Raw genomic sequence first — 16,635 nt, forward strand, 5'->3', positions numbered from 1 at the left:
AAGTGTATTATTTACAGAGGTACTGAAAATAGATATGTCATTGTATTTTCATGGTATTAATTTTATAGGATATAAGTAATATTAACCCTAACTTATATCAGGAAGCCAATGTGCAAAATTGATAAAAGATATGTGCAAAATTGATTGGTCAAGATTTAATAGTGTAAGCATATTATTTCGAGCCATGAAAGTGACAAATATAAGAAGTTAAAATATTTAAGAATGGTTCCCTCCATGGAAGAATAGAGCCTAGGATTGTTTCAATAATAAATCTTTCTCTATTATTTGATTAAAACATACTATTTGGTTGAAAAATGTATTTTAATGTATAAGTTTGAAAAAGTCTTTTAAAAAAGAAACCAACATTGATTATTGAAAATTTATAATGACAAATAAAATTAGGTGCTGAAGATACTCTGTACATAAAAAGCTTCCAAAATGTACATACTGTACTGCAACACTAGCTCCTTGACTGAGTCCTAAGAAGGGCATGAAAATTATTATTTTAAGACTGAAAAAAAAAAGACCTTGATTGACACTCCCTAAATAATTATGGAAATAGTGAATGTCGGCTTCCACCACTCCTCAGTGGCTTGAACATATTCCTGAAAATCAGGAGACAGTTGATGGAACTAAAAGGCAGTTAATTTGAAATGAATAAAAGGAACTGACTCTCTGCAATAGATATAGTTGACCTGTGAAATCTTTGCATAGCATGTTACTGAATTTTGAATTTTTACAGCCATACAAACTAAGGAAAGAGTAGGAAAAAGTAAGCCTTGAAATTAAATGCACCACCATATAAGCTTTTCTGCCAAAATAGCTATTAGAAAATGGATATTAAATGCTTTACATATTGGATATAGAAATGTTTAAATTTTGTTCCAAAAATTAGTATATTGTGAGTATTCTGTTATCCCTCCCTCAAACTTAACTACATATGTAGAAAGAGATCCAATGGAAAAAAATTTAATATTTTCTATTCACTGACAGCTATGCCTGACAAATCCAGGAAACACTAATAAATGTGGAGGTTATGCGTCTTATTAGACTATCATTTCCTCCTCAGAGAGCACACTTTAAAAATTATTTTTATTTTTTTCTTTTCCTTTTTTGGCTGTGCTACATGACATGTGGGATACTATTTCCCCAACCAGCGACTGAACTCATGCCTGCTGCTGTAGAAATGCAGAGTCCTAACCAACAGACCTCCAAGGAGGTCCTGACAAAAATTTTTTAAAAGAAACTTCAGTCACTCAGTTGTGTTCCATGGGCTGAAGCACCTCAGGCTTCCCTGTCAATCACCAACTCCTGGAGATTGCTCAAACTCATGTCCATTGAGTCGGTGATGCCATCCAACCATCTCATCCTCTGTCGCCCCCTTCTCCTCCTACCCTTAATCTTTCCTAGCTTCAGGGTCTTTTCCAATGAATCAGCTCTTCTCATCAGGTGGTCAAAGTATTGGAGCTTCAAAATACTTGTCCTTCCAAGCATCAGTCCTTCCAATGAACATGCAGGACTGATTTCCTTTAAGATTGAGTAGTTTGATCTTGCAGTCCAAAGGACGCTCAAGAGTCTTCTCCAACACCACAGTTCAAAAACATCAGTTCTTAGTCTCTCAGCTTTCTTTAGGATCCTTTTTGCAAAATTCAGACATACATTGAAGAAAGTAGGGAAAGTGACTAGACCATTCAGGTATGACCTAAATCATATCGCTTATAATAATACAGTGGAAGTGACAAATAGATTCAAGGGATTAGATCTGATAGACAGAATGGCTGAAGAACTATGGATGGGGGTTCATGACATTGTACAGGAGCCAGTGATCAATAACATCCCGAAGGGGAAAAAAAATGCAAAATAGAAAAATGGTTTTCTGAGGAGGCCTTACAAATAGCTGAGAAAAGAAGAGAAGCTAAAGGCAAAGGAGTAAAGGAAAGATATACCTATCTGAAGGCAGAGTTCCAAAGAAAAGCAAGGAGAGATAAGAAAGCCTTCTTCATTGAGCAATGCAAAGAAACAGAGAACAACAATACAATGGGAAAGACTAGAGATCTCTTCAAGAAAATTAGAGATACCAAGGGAATATTTCATGCAAAGATGGGCACAATAAAGGACAGAAAAGGTATGGACCTAACAGAAGCAGAAGATATTAAGAAGAGGTGGCAAGAATACACAGAAGAACTATACAAAAAAGATCTTCACGACCCAGATAACGATGATGGTGTGATCACTCACCTAAAGCCAGACATCCTGGAATGCGAAGTCAAGTGGGCCTTAGGAAGCATCACTATGAACAAAGCTAGTGGAGGTGATAGAATTCCAGTTGAACTATTTCAAATCCTAAAAGATGATGCTGTTAAAGTGCTGCACCCAATAGGCCAGGAAATTTGGAAAACTCAGCTGTAGTCACAGATCTGGAAAAGGTAGTTTGCATTCCAATCCCAAAGAAAGGTAATGCCAAAGAATGTTCAATCAACTGCACAAATATACTCATCTGACAGGCTAGCAAAGTAATGCTCAAAATTCTCCAAGCTAGACTTTAACAGTAAATGAACCAAGAATTTCTAGATGTTCAAGCTGGATTTAGAAAAGGAATAGGAACGAGAGATCAAATTGCCAACATCTGTTGGATCATAGAAAAAGCATGAGAGTTCCAGAAAAACATCTACTTTTGCTTTATTGAGTATGCCAAAGCCTTTGACTGTATGGATCACAACAAACTGTGGAAAATTCTTAAACATGGGAATATCAGACCACTTGATCTGCCTGCTGAGAAATCTGTATGCAGATCAAGAAGCAACAGTTAGAACCAGACATGGAACAATGGACTGGTTCCAAATAGGGAAAGGAGTATATCAAGGCTGTATATTATCACTATGTTTATTTAACTCATATGCAGAGTACATCATGTGAAATGCTGGGCTGGATGAAGCACAAACTAGAATCAAGATTGCCTGGAAAAATATCAATAACCTCAGATAAGCAGATGACACCACCCTTATGGCAGAAAGCTAAGAGGAACTAAAGAGCCTCTTGATGAAAGTGAAAGAGGAGAGTGAAAAAGTTGCCTTAAAACTCAACATTCCAAAAACTAAGATCATAGCATCCAGTCCCATCAGTTCATGGCAGATAGATGGGGAAACAATGGAAATAGTGACAGACTTTATTTTCTTGGGCTCCAAAATCACTGCAGATGGTGACTGCAGCCATGAAAGTAAAAGACACTTGCTCCTTGAAAGAAAAGCTTTGATCAACCTAGATAGCATATTAAAAAGCAGAGACATTACTTTGCAGACAAAGGTCCGTCTAGTCAAAGCTGTGGTTTTTCCAGTAGTCATGTATGGATGTGAGATTTGGACCATAAAGAAACCTGAGCACCAAAGAATTGATGCTTTAAAGAAAAGACATATATTTTTTTCCTATGACAACTACCAGTAAAAACATTGCAAATATAGACAATAGAGATGTATTGTCACATCCATCTCTAGTATCAAATTATTGTTATTAAGCTTGGCAAAATATTTACTAAAATTAATTATGAATAAATGATAAGTCAGGGATGTCTGCTCTCATCACTTCTATTCAGCATTATACTGGATGTTCTAGCCAAGGCATTTGGGCAAGTAAAGGAAATAAATCCATTTAGATTTGAAAAAAAATTAAATATATCTGTATTTACTGATGAGGTGATCTTATATGTAGAAAAATCCAAAGGGATTCAAGGAAGAACTATGAGAACTGATAAACAGGTACAACAAGGTTGCAGTACACAGATCAATATCTTAAAATAATAATTTACATTTCTGTGTCCTAATAGTGATCAAAAATGAAATTAAAAAATAAATTGTACTTTACCAAAGGATCAAAAAGAACAAAATATTCAGGGATAAACTTAAGAAGTGCTGTACTTTTACATTGAAAGCTTCAAAATATTATTCAAATAAATTAAGCAAATGGAAATACTTCTTGTTCATGTACCAGAAAACATAATATATTGTTATGATGGAAAGAGTTCCCATATTGAATCATAATTTCAATGCAACCTTATCAAAGTTCTAGCTTTTTGCCCCAGAAAATTGACAAGCTGCTCCCAAAATTATTTTTTTTCTTTTTTTTATCTACTTTTTAATTTTATTTTATTTTTTAACTTTACAATATTGTATTGGTTTTGCCATATATCAAAATGAATCCGCCACAGGTATACATGTGTTCCCCATCCTGAACCCTCCCACTCCTCCCTCCCCATTCCATCCCTCTGGGTCGTCCCAGTGCACCAGCCCCAAGCATCCAGTATCATGCATCGAACCTGGACTGGTGACTCGTTTCATATATGATATTATACATGTTTCAATGTCGTTCTTCCAAATCATCCCACCCTCTCCCTCTCCCACAGAGTCCAAAAGACTGTTCTATACATCAGTGTCTCTTTTGCTGTCTCGTATACAGGGTTATTGTTAGCATCTTTCTAAAATCCATATATATGCATTAGTATATTGTATTGGTGTTTTTCTTTCTGGCTTACTTCACTCTGTATAATAGGTATGTATATTTTCTTTATAATTTTTGTGACTTTGTTTTTTTTTTTCTTTTTCTCTCTTTCTTTTCCTTCTTCTTTTCTTTAACATTGTATTTTTGAAATTACAAACTTTACTCTAGATTTTTAATTTTTGCTTCTATGTATTTGTTACCAATTTTGTACCTTTAAGAACCCAATCTTCAGTACCCATTTTTCACTTGGGAGCTAGATTACTGGCTTGACTGCTCTCTCCCCCTCTGGAGCTCCCAAAATTAATACAAAAAAACAAAGGCCCCTGAATAGCAAAATATTTTGAAAAAGAAGAACTAAGTTGAAAGACTTCCCAATTTCAAAACTGACTACAAAAGTACAGTAATAATTACAATGTGGAGCTGGCATAAGGATAAACATATAGGTAAGTGGAATAGAGTTGAGCATAAAGAAATAAATACATTTACCATTAACTAATTTTTGACAAGCTTACCAAAATAATTCAATGGAGAAGAATATAGATCTTTCAACAACTGATGCTGTGACAACTGATATACATATGCAAAAGAATGAAGTTGGACCTCTACCTCACACTATGTAATAAAATTAGTTTGAAGTGGATGATAGATCTAAATTTAAGAACAAAAGCTTGTAAACTATTAGAAGGGAACACAGGAGTACATCTTTGTGGCCTTGGGTAAGGCAATGAATTTTTCCATACAATATCATAAACAACTGCAGCCAATGAAAAAATAGATAAATTGTACTGCACCAACATTAAGATCATACTTCAAAGAGCAACATTTATAAATTAAAAAGATACAGAATGAGAGACAAGTATGCTAATCCTATATCTGATGAGGAACTTGTATTAGTATATGTAAAGTACTCATAACTGTATGATAACAAGATGAATAGACCCTTTAAATATGTGGAAAGAGATGTGAGAGGTGGACCAAAAAGAAGGCTGAGTGCCAAAGAACTGATGCTTTCAAACTGTGGTGCTGTAGAAGACTCTTGAGAGTTCCTTGGACAGTGAGGAAATCAAACCACTCATTCCTAAAGCAAATCAACCCTAAATATTCATTGGAAGGTCTGATGCTGAAGCTCCAATACTTTGGCCACCTGATGCGAAGACCTGACTCATTGTAAAAGACCCTGATGCTTGGAAATATTACGGGTAGGAGAAGGGGCAAACAGAGGATGAGATAGTTGGATGGCATCATCGACTCGGTGGACATGAGTTTGAGCAAACTCTGGGAGATAGTGAAGGACAGGGAAGCTTGGTGTGCTGTAGCACACGGGGGTCACAAAGTCAGACACAACTGAGCAACTGAACAACAATTAATGACAATGAAACATGCAGAGATCTGAACAGACATTTCTTCAAAAATTTACATATGGCCAAGAAGCACTTGAAAAGATGCTCAACATCATTAATTATTAAACAATGTAAATCATACCCACAGTGAGATAGCACTGCATATCCATTAGAATGATTATAATTGAAAAAATATAGTAACAAGTGTTGTTGATGATGAGAAATTGGAACCCTCATGCATTACTGGTGAGATTATAAAATAATGCAACCACTTTGGAAAACTGACGGTTTCTCATGTCAAAATCAGAAGGTATTATACCCAAGAGAATTGAAAACATATACTAACAAATCTTTGTACATGGATATTCATAGTAGCCCCAAAGTGGAAACTACTCAAATGTCTATCAGTTGACAAATGGATAAATATAGTGTGATATATCTGCACAATGGAATATTTTTCAGTCATAAAAAGAAATCAAGCAAAAATGGTATAACATGGGCAAGCCTTGAGAACTTATGGTAAGTGGAAGAAGCTAGTCAAAAAAGACTGCCTATTGTATAATTCCTTTTATAGGAAATGTCCAGAATAAGAATATACTCAGAGACAGAAAGCAAATTAGTACATGCCAGGGGCTGGAGACAGAGGGAATGAGGAGTGATTATAATTCGTGTGGGGTTTCTTTATGAGTGATGAAAAAGTTCTAAATTTAGAAAGTGGTGAGGTTACACAAGTTTGTGAATATACTAAAAGCCATTGGATTGTACTCTTTAAAAATGTTGAATGTTTTGTAAACTATATATCAATAAAATATTATAAAATAATGAAGTGACTAGTCAATGTGTTTTATTAACATGGATTAAATAAAAGCAGGCATTAGTAAAAGTAAGGCAAGTTACTTTTATACAAGTTATGTATAATTCTCTTTTAAGGTTAATGTTTAAACAAATTAATAATGCAGTTTCAACCAGATCAATCCCTCATGGCTGAGATCATTTTATGAATTACTAGTGTGGTACTAAATTACACTAAAAAAGGCTTTGTTCATGCACAGGATATATTCACTGTCAAATAAATACTATAAAGTAGCACCAGCTTTCAGAAAAACAAGTTGCAGCATTATCTATTTAAAATACATATTTTTACATATATGCGTATACATGCTACTCTGCAATTAGAAATCAACAGATTTTATAATACATCCATTATACCATTCAGGGGATAATTGAGGGATGTAATGCATACCATATGATTACTCAGAACCATTCAAAACATTAATTAAAGCATTAGTAATATGTTTCTGAGTTACCAACTTTAAATAAACAGATACTGCAAAGATAATGTGGAAATATAGATCTCAGATCAAAAGTACTATGAAATGAATGCCTTGGTGGATCAGATAATCACTGTGCTGGAGTTATGAGACACATTAAGAATGTAATGAAAGTTGATTCACAATAAAATATCACTAGGGGAAAAAAACCCATATAGTACAGAAGTGAAACATTATATTTTGCCTCTATTTTAATTTGGTGCCACAACTCTGAAATCTGTACTTTGTTATCAAATTACAGCTCAATTTAAAAATGCCAGTTCTTGTTTTTTGTAAATTATTGATCCTCCTCCTTGCATTCTGCTCTAACATGATGTCCATGGTAATCTTTACTTCTCTATTCTAGCCCTGGAATAAACCATTTTAACAAGAAGTGATGGTCTTTTTTGATTGGCAATAGTTATTTAGAAACCAAGATCTAGGGGCTAGGTATTGTCATTGTTACTGGTGTCATTGCCTCTACACCTTCAGTGGAGCGAGCTAGGACATATATTTGTGAGAACAATAAACAAATAAATTCTTATGTATATCAGTTCAGTTCAATCACTCAGTCGTGTCTGACTCTTTGCAACCCCATGAACCACAGTATGCCAGGCTTCCCTGTCCATCACCAACTCCCGGAATTTACCCAAACTCATGTCCAGTGAGCCGGTGATGCCATCTAACCATCTCATCCTCTGTTGTCCCCTTCTCCTCCTGCCTTCAATCTTTTCCAACATCAGGGTCTTTTCAAGTGAGTCAGCTCTTCGCATCAGGTGGCCAAAGTACTGGAGTTTCAGCTTCAACATCAGTCCTTCCAATAAACACCCAGGACTGATTTCCTTTAGGATGGACTGGTTGGATCTCCTTGCAGTCCAAGGGACTCTCAAGAGTCTTCTCCAACACCACAGTTCAAAAGCATCAATTCTTCAGTGTTCAGCTTTCTTTATAGTCTAACTCTCACATCCATACATGACTACTGGAAAAGCCATAGCCTTGACTAGACAGACTTTGTTGACAAAGTAATGTCTCTGCTTTTTAATATGCTTTCTAAGTTGGTCATAACTTTCCTTCCAAGCAGTAAGCTCAATTAAAATTAAACATAAATCAATTTAATTTTTAAAATGTTACATCTGTGCCTTTTCTTTTTGATTCTTAAGAAAGGTTGATTTACCCCACAATATACACAATAGCTTCAAAATTGCAATGCCAATATTGCTACTAAGAGTGAGGGTTACTAAGTGGATTTTTAATTTTCTATGCCTTTTTCTTTTTCCTTAAAATATATCCTACTAAATATATACAGTCTCAACACTATATTAAAAATTCCCTGGAAACAATTATTTTTATGTGGTTATTTTCACAATTTGGTATGCAATTAGATCTGTTTATTTTGGCTTGTTTTAGAGTATACTACTTTATTTAATTATCTTTTGAATATATACAATATTTATATGGTTTTAGTAAATAATATATGAAAAAATATGTATTTTAAAATCCCACCTGTTTATCTTTCTCATAAACTCTATTTCCCCAGCTAAGGTGTATGAGGGATCATCTATGGCAGATTAAAAGAGGTCCAGGTATAATGTCTAGGTAAACTAAAGTGCCATAGGCAGATAAATAGGGAGCCTAATTGAATCAGTTAATGCAGAAATAGCGGAAAGAATTATATATGTCAAAATATGCTGGAAGATATAAGGAGATCAACATAATCAAGAGAGATCAAGTATAACAACATGATTCACTTTCATCCGATAATGTCCAGGTGACATCACAGAGATTACAGTGGATTTCATGTTGTGTTGTGTACTAGTTGTGTACTAGTTGTTCTAAGTGCTTTGTTTCTTAATATTTCATAGGTGGAAATGCATAAGCAAGCACACATGTGACCTCATGAGAATAAAACAAAGGCTATTCATCTTCTGTCTACTTGTGATTTTAAATAGTTTTGGGTTCACAAATGTTTGTTACTAGAGAAATCTGAGATCCATGTGAAAATTATTCTGAATGAGATGAAAGATTGCATATAGTTATTAAATAGCAATTTTCTTTATAATAAGCTGGGAGTGAATATTAACAAATATTGACTATGTAATATGACTATGCTTGTTCCCCAGTGTGTACACCTTGGTTAGAAACTGGATTGGGTCCAGACAAGTTGGAGCTGGACTGCTGTGCTGGGTCTGTTTCTTTCCTGGTGTGTGCCCATGTACCCACACATTGGCAATGGTGACTTCTGCTTTAGCAAGGAGCAGTGTTAGAACAGGGTGTGCTTGAGCAGTGGTCTGGTGTGGGCTGTGGAACACTGAGGCTTTCCTAGTAAGCCAGCCAGCACACCAGAAAGTTTTCAATCTGCTGCCACTGCACTGTGACTAGAAGCAAGCAAGTCTATGCACATGCTCTTTAAGAGCAGAGTCTCAGTCTTACAGTCCTCCAGTAAACCTTACTGCTTTTTAAACCAGCTTAGAGGGCTCTTTGCTAGTTTTGGACCTCAGGGTTGGGGTACCTAATATGGGGTTCAAATCCCTCACTCCCTGGGAGGCTTTCAAATCCTGCGGTATCCCTCTTCTCTTCTGAGTCACACACTAGGGGTACAGGAATTGATTAGATCACGTCTTCTCCCCTCCTAACAGATTCCTTGTGGTTTTTCTTTACAGATTTGGTCATAGAAGATCTCTCCTGACAGTCTTCAAGAGTTAGCAAGAGATGCTCTGTATGTATTTGTAGTTTTGATGTGTTCATGGGAAGAGATGAGCTCAGTCTATTCCTATTCCACCATTTTGATCCCTCTTCCACATCACGATATGCCATTCTTATAATTTCTTTCACAGTCCCATTGCATTGGAAGATGGGTAACATTCAATTAATTTAAATTTAATTAGTACTCTTTATGCTGGTTTTCTTTTTATGAGAATCTCTTTATGATTCTTTTTATGAGAATCCCATGGACAGAGGAGCCTGATGGGCTACAGTCCAAGGGGTCACAAAGAGTTTGACATGACTGAGCAACTAACACTTTCATGCTGGTTGTGATTGTCCTGTTATATTTCCTGAATCTTATGAAAGGGTTGTACATATTTGTGCATGTTAAAACAAGTATCCGACAGCTACATGTAGGTCCTTAGATGCATTAAAGCAGTCAGGTAATTATATCCTTTATATTTCATTTAAATTGCAATACACAAAAGTTAAATCAATAATGAGAGACCTCATCTTAAGAAAGTAGAAAATAATAGAGAAAAACACATATCAAGCAGAATTAAGGATACATGAGAAATTAATTAAATTGAAGACAGAAAAAGCACAGAGAAGATCAAAATCAATGAAACTAAAAGCTGTTTGTAATGATCAATAAAATAAAAAACCTCTAGCATGATTTTCAGAGAAAAAGAGATAAAACAAAAAATGACCAATAGCATAAAAGAAAGAGGAGAATATAATAATAGACCAATAGACATTATAAGGATGTTAAGAGAATTTTAGAAATAATTCTACATATAGAAATTCAGGGCTTCCCAGGCGACACTAGTGGTAAAGAACCTGCCTGCCAACACAGGAGACGTAAGAGATGTGGGCTTGATCCCTGGGTCAGGAAGATCCCCTGGAGGAGGGCATGGCAACCCACTCCAGTATTCTTGCCTGGAGAATCCCATGGACTGTATAGTCCATGATGTCACAAAGAGTTCAACATGACTGAGCGACTTTCACTTTCATTTGGGTTTCCCTTCTAGCTCAGTTGGTAAGAATCTGCCTGCAATGCAAGAGACCTGGATTCAATCTCTGGGTTGGGAAGGTCCCCTGGAGAAGAAATAGCAACACATTCCAATATTCTTGCCTGGAGAATCCCCATGGACAGAGGTGCCTGGTGGGCTACAGTCCATGGCATCGCAAAGAGCGGGACACGACTCAGTGACTGAACAACAACAATGTAAATATATCCCCTGAGCATGAGGCCATTATTTTAGTAAAAATAAATAAGTAAATAAATAAAGTTTTAAAAAGTAAGAAAAATGCATAAGTATAAAGTTGGAAGACAGGAAAATCCAGACGCCAATTTTAAAATTGTGTTTATGTAATGATGATTCCCACTCATACCCATTTACCATTAAAAGCTAAAATTCTTGGTAGTGAATTAGGAAAACAACTACAACAATATAGACTGCTAAGAGTTACTTTTATAATAAAAGTAAAAAAAGAAAATTGCTGGACAAATATATGTTGATCAAATGAAGAACTTATTTTAAAGCAAAAACTAGTGAGGAGATAAAAAGTATATATTCATAATGATAAAAGGGAGACTAATAATAATATATAATATTAATTCATATTTACCTACCTAATAAAAGCAATAATAAAAAATGAATATGCAGAGAAATTGATATTTTTGGAAAACTAAATTAGCATTACTACTGAAGTATACAAGACAGCAAAAGAGACACTGATGTATAGAATAGTCTTTTGGACTCTGTGGGAGAGGGAGAGGGTGGGATGATTTGGGAGAATGGCATTGAAATACGTATAATATCATATATGAAACGAGTCGCCAGTCCAGGTTCAATACACGATACTGGATGCTTGGGGCTGGTGCACTGGGACGACCCAGAGGGATGGTATGGGGAGGGAGGAGGGAGGAGGGTTCAGGATGGGGAACACATGTATACCTGTGGCAGATTCATTTCGATGTTTGGCAAAACCAATACAATATTGTAAAGTTTAAAAATAAAATAAAATTTAAAAAAATAAAATAAATATAGGAAGAGAATATTAAAAATAGATTTAGTATGATTTAAGTATTATGTAAATATCTGTGGTAGATTGAATAATGGCCCCAAAAAGATATGTTCAGGTCCTAAACACCCGGCACCTGTGCATGTGATTTTATTTAGAAATAAGGTCTTTGCAGCTGTAATTAAGGATCTCAAGATGAGATTATCCTGAAGTTAGTCAGCCCTATATACGGTGACAATGTTCCTATATGAAACAGAAAAGGAAAAGACACTGAGACACATGGGGGGAAAGGTCGTGTAAAGACAGAGAAAGAGACTGGAGTGATATATCTACAAAGCAAGGAATGCCAAAGATTGTTTGCTGTCGCCAGAAGCTGGGAGAGGCAAGGAATGAATTGGCCCCTAGGGCCTTCAAAAGGAGTGTAGTCCTACCAGCATATTGATTTTACACTTTTAGCTTCCACAATTGTGGTTAAATCAGTTTCTGTTGTTCTAAGCCACACAGCTTGAGGTAGTTTGTGACAGCAAGTATAGGAGACTAACACAACTTTTGGTAATGGGATTTAGGGCACTGTGACAACAAACACCTAAAAATGTGGAAGTGGCTTTGGAACTGGATAATGACTGGAGGCTGGGGCTATATTGAGGCACATGATAAGAAAAGTCTAGATTGCTTGGAAGTGGTTGTTGGTAGAAATGCGGATGCTAAAGACTATTCTAAGTAAGGTTCAGAATGAAGTGAAGAATACTGTAAAGAAAGCTTCTATATATATATGTCATCATGGAACAAATGGTAGAAATATGAATGTTAAGCGTGTTTCTGATGAAGTCTCAGATGGAAGTGAAGATTATTGGAAACTATAGGAAAGGTGATCCTTGTCCTAAAATGACAGAAAAGTCGACTGAATTGTGTTATATTTTGGGATGGAAAACAGAAATTATAAGTGATGAACCTGGTTATTTAGCTGAGATTTCCAGGCAAAGTGTTTCTCCTTGCTGCTTCTAGTAAAATGCAAGAGGAAAGAAATATATTGAAGAAGGACTGTTAAGTAAAAAGAAACAGCACTTGATGATTTGAGAAAGTCTCAGGCTATTCAAATTGCAAAAGACGCCAACGTTGGGCGATTCATTAATTGGAAAGAAGGTCAATTGTGTGGCTGGAAAACTTTACCGAAGAGGTGAGGTGTATGACTCATGGATACAATCAGCAATCTCAGTTGAAGTCAGGGATAGAGATTCGGTTACCCAGGAATGATCTTTGATGAGCTCTCATGTCTAATGGAGTGGGCCCCCTTCACACACACAGAAGACTGATAAGATTTTTAAAAATCTTGTATTAGCAGAAACATTGCCTGTCTGGACTAAAGGGAACAGAGACAGAAAGAACTAAGTGAAAGAAAGCAGCTGGCCTTTCAAAAAATTTCAAGGAAGAAATGGACTGGTATAGCCAGTTGGTAGCAAACATGTACTACCCTTCAAGAAAAAGAAAAAATGACTCTGACGGAAGTCATAGATGTGGAAGCAGAGGCCATAGAGACAGGTGCAAAATACGTTAAGAATATAACAAACTTCCTTGACATGGGAAAGAGGAACTATTTTCAAAGAAGAGTAGTGGTATACTTAATATTGCTTATTTCCTGTACAAACCCTGGAGATATAGCCACTGGAAAATAGGAAGAAAACACTGCCATTAAAAAGAGGGAAAAAAAACCCACTAATGCCCTTTTTTGAAATTGCCTGAAATGATTGTTTCCTCAAGCCATATTATTCCCTATATAAATTAACTATACATTGGAATCATGGGATTTAAACATTAACTCAATGATTGAGTAATATTAATGATGGTGTTATTGAGATAATTTACCCTAATGCCCCATATTTGCACTGCACAAATATATCTGTCAAAAGTTTTTAAAAGTTCCTGTAAGGTTTTCAGGTCATTTTTCTCTAGGTGGGCATTATTTATCAATGGTTTTTAGAATTCTGATTAATGCAGTGAGACTTGAAAAAATAAATACATGGAAAAATATTGTATTAGAAGAAACCAACATGTTCTTATTTGTTGATAGCTTGAATGAAACCTGGAAAATCTAAAAGAATCATCTACAAAACCATGTCATTCTGATTTGTGTTAATTTACATGCTCATATGATAAGTGACTGAACAATAACAATAATGATACCAGTAAAATTCCAACAAAATTTGTTCTAAAACACAGTAATATTCTTCTCAAAATTAAATTTAAAAAAAACATGTGAGGTTTTAAAAATTAGAAAATACTAGAGCAATAGGAGTAATCTGCTATAGAAGATGTTGGACTATGTTCATTAATATTTTCAGTGAAATAGACTTGTCCTAAAAATCAACCTAATTATATCATATATATAAGAAGTTTAAATATATAAAAAATCATGCATCCCCAAATATTAATAACACACTAATGGGGAATTATCTAATAATTAGTATTAGGATCAGAGAAGGCAATGGCACCCCACTCCAGTACTCTTGCCTGGAAAATCCCATGGATGGAGGAGCCTGGTAAGCTGCAGTCCGTGGGGTCGAGAAGAGTCGGACACGACTGAGCGACTTCACTTTCACTTTTCACCTTCATGCATTGGAGAAGGAAATGGCAACCCACTCCAGTGTTCTTGCCTGGAGAATCCCAGGGATGGGGGAGCCTGGTGGCTGCCGTCTATGGGGTCACACAGAGTCGGACATGACTGAAGTGACTTAGCAGCAGCAGCAGTATTAGGATAATTGGATAGTACCTTTGGGAGAAAAATTTGATTTAAAAAGTCTGTCTAGAAAAATATTTTATATCAACTCCAAGAAACTCCAGAAGAATTAAGCATTACCTATTACATCATGCCATAGAGCAGCTAGCAGAAAACAGAATAAGATCTTTGGATAGATGATAACTTTCCACAATTTGAAGTAATAAGAAATGTTTAAAGGGGAAGATTGATGAATTCAATTACATAAAGTGTGAAAGTGGCTCAGTCATGTCCAGCTCTTTGCAACCCCATGGACTGTAGCCTGCCAGGCTCCTCTGTCCATAGAATTCTCCAGGCCAGAATACTGGAGTGGGTAGCCATATGCTTCTTCAGGATATCTCCCCAATTCAGGGATCAAACCCAGGTCTCCTGCATTGCAGGTGAATTCTTTACTGACTGAGCCACCAGGGAAGCCCATTGCAAAACATCTATTAAATGGAACACATGAAATGAAAATAAAAAAACTATATGCTAGTATCAGGTATGGTAGATAAAAAATTAACATCAATAATGAACAAAAAGAGGATTCTAAATCATAAGAATATAATTAAGATGCCAGTGAGTAAAGGGAATCAACAGTCAGTAAAACAGAAAAGAAAAACCAGAGAGGGAACATATGGAAAAACGTTCAGCCTTACTAATAGGTTAAGCAATGCAATTGAAACAATAATGAGGTTCCATTTTACACCTATTAAATTAGGAAAGTTGAGCCTATCAAACTAGGCAATGCTAAGTCGCTTCAGTGGTGTCCAACTCTTTGCAATCCCATGGACTGTAGCCTGCCAGGCTCCTCTGTCCATGGGATTCTCCAGGCAAGAAGACTGGAGTGGGTTGCCATTTCCTTCTTTGGGGAATCCTCCCCAAAACTAGGCAAACCTGTGGTTAAATTAGTGCACCCTAGCCTTGTTGATGGCAGGCTTCCCTGGTGGCTCAGTTGGTAAAGAATCCACCTGCAATGCAGGAGACCTGGTTTCAATCCCTGGGTTGGGAAGATCCCCTGGAGGAGGGCATGGCAACCCATTCCAGTGTTCTTGCCTGGAGACTCCCCATGAACAGAGGAGCCTGGTGGGCTACAGTCCATGAGGTTGCAAAGAGTCAGACACAACTGAGCAACTAAGCACAGCACAGCACAGCCTTGATGATGACAATACAAACTAGTATAACAAGTAAAACAATTTGGCAGTATATATAAAGAGCCATAAGTTTTTGACCACTTATTTTACACTTGGGAACTTAGCCTAAGGAAATATTTGTTAGTGAATTATCTATAATAGCAGAAAATTGGAACCTATATACATGTCCAAAAAGAGCTGAATGAGTAAGCAAATTACAGCACAGAAATTAGGCACTAAATTATAATTGTAAATATGTAATAGCATGGGAAATACATATGAGACATTAAATAAAAAAAGAGGATATCATTTAGAGGGTAATAATGATATACATAAAAATATGAAAGTATAGATGTGGATTTAACAAGTATCTAACATCTTGAATTTTATACTTGGGAGTTGTGTCTAGTATTAAATTATGTATATATTATCATTTATGGTCAAGATATAAAAATCTGAAAACCAACATTTAAGTTTTGCAAATAATCACATTAAACAGAAGAGTAACACATTGTCTAACATATTATCTTTCCCGCTGTAAGCTCTATTTAGCTATATGCCTTGCCAATGAACATTAGAAATATCTCAATGAAAATATATAATCATTTCTAAGTATCAGTGGAAGCATTTTTCATTATCTTCAACTTAGTGCTTCAACATGTTGTTTGGCAGTTTTAATTAAAACACCATTTTTATGAGTTGAGTGGAAACTTGGTTGTTTGATCATGGCCTGTTGATTTTGGCAATAGTTTAACAAAGGAGTTGCAACTTATATAGTTTATTTTAAAGGTGTGAATTAGTCTTCACTTTTTTCTCTTTGGAATATTCATTTTTAGCGATATGAAAATGTGAACTTAATATGTGCAAAGCAGCAGAAC

The sequence above is a fragment of the Bubalus kerabau genome, chromosome X, assembly GCF_029407905.1.
Source record: "Bubalus kerabau isolate K-KA32 ecotype Philippines breed swamp buffalo chromosome X, PCC_UOA_SB_1v2, whole genome shotgun sequence".
NCBI classification, from domain to species: Eukaryota; Metazoa; Chordata; class Mammalia; order Artiodactyla; family Bovidae; genus Bubalus; species Bubalus kerabau.